The sequence below is a fragment of the Pseudorasbora parva genome, chromosome 3 (genome assembly GCF_024679245.1).
Source record: "Pseudorasbora parva isolate DD20220531a chromosome 3, ASM2467924v1, whole genome shotgun sequence".
Classification (NCBI taxonomy): domain Eukaryota; kingdom Metazoa; phylum Chordata; class Actinopteri; order Cypriniformes; family Gobionidae; genus Pseudorasbora; species Pseudorasbora parva.
The window spans coordinates 61558010-61559909 of NC_090174.1; positions in this window are offsets into that span (position 1 = coordinate 61558010).

Consider the following 1900-nt stretch of genomic DNA (forward strand, 5'->3'; position numbering starts at 1 on the left):
AGATATTAGTTTATTTCTAGTCTGAGGGACTGTCACTCATGTCAGAAAGTGAGTAACTATAGGAACTTTTGGGATCAGCGCTGATTTGAGACGCGAACCGTTTAGAACGATTCAGTCCGATTTGGTGAACTGGTTCGACCGGATCACTAAAAAGATCCGGTTAAAAAGAACGATTCGTTCGCGAACCGGACATCCAGCGGCTATTGTTTAGGGTTCTTGCCACCGCGAGACAAATCGGCACTGCAAATTGAACATATAGCTCGACTTGAATTGCCTTCTTGTGGCTAAAAGTACTGCCAAACAACACATTTTCTGTTCACAAGTTCCATTTTCACTCTCTCACAGCCTACTGCATTCGAACGGTCCACCTAATAAATACTTTGCCATAATCAACCGCGGCATCATCGACCAGTATCGCGTAGTGCAAGCGGGTTCGGTGGAAAAAAAACTCTAAGGTTCGGCAGAAACCGAACCCAGTCAAAAAGCCCAATATTCGGCCGAATCCGAACCCGAATCGTGGATTCGGTGCATCCCTAATTTTCAGTGATCTCAGCATGAGAGAGGGAAGGAATTGGGGGAGAGGGGGTCAACAGGGAAAGATGTAGATTAGCTGATAGTGAGGTGAGACTTGCGTCTCCAGTGGTGTGTGAGGGACAGTTCAGATGTTAATTTCCTTTATTTTCCCAGAGAGTCCTTGTTCCTCATTTAGACATTTCGGCATCTACTAGTTTAATATCCCACCGATTTTGGGATATTACAATATTGGGACAAGAGAGCTGTCAGTCAATAAATGGGAAAACAAAGTAACTTGCATTACTTATTTAAAAAAGTAACTCAGATATTTTTTTGTAAATTTCAAAAGTAATGCATTACTTTACTAGTGTCACGTCACAGACGAGGGAAAATGGTGCGAGGACTCATGTGCAGAAGAATGATAATTTATTTACAAAATAAAACATACTCAAAACAACAACCCACGAGGGGGAAAAACACATAATAGAATAATAAAAATACAAACTGAAACAAACCAACAGAATCACAGGGAGGACGGAAGACGCAGACATACACAAGGAGCTTATAAAGGGAAGAAATCAAGAGGGAGCAGGTGGGAGAAATCAAACACTAATCAGATAACAAGGGGGAGGGATCAGACAATTACATGAGCACATGCTCAGAATGACAAAACCCACATGTGCACACAAGACAGGACAGGCATGTGACAACTAGTTACTTGAAAAAGTAATCTTATTACGTTACTCAAGTTACTTGTAATTAGTTACCCCCAACACTGAATAATAGTCCGTAGTTATTTTTAAGCAGTGGGTTACTTTAAAAAAAAAAAGAATTACTAGTTACTAATTACATCTTCAATAGTGTAATTAGATTACTGTACAAATTACTCTCTCCAGAAAATATTTAATTACTAATTACTTTCCAAATCTTATATCAACCTTGAGTTAAGCGATCGACACGAAACGGCTCTTTTAATTTGTTCAAATACATAATATAAAGCTACATCAATTATTCGTATTAACTGACCACAGTATTACAAATATAAGGATAGCTAAAACTTTTAAAAAACTTTAAATGTTGATGTTAATTCCACTATTGTATTATAATTAACTGTTCTACAGTCTATACACAGTATTTAGTTAAATTGCATGTGAAGTAACTGTAATTAAATTACACAAAAAATAAGAGTAATCACTTACTTTACTTTTTCAAGGGAAACGTAATTAAATTGCAGTAACTAATTACTTAGTAATAGTAACTAAATACACCGAACACTTTATTCAAGTCAGTGTCGCGCAACCCCCCACCCCCCGTCATGACGTCACTGCAGCCCCTCACAACTTATGACGCAATCCAGTGAAAGCGTACAGAAGGGGGAGGGGCGTCT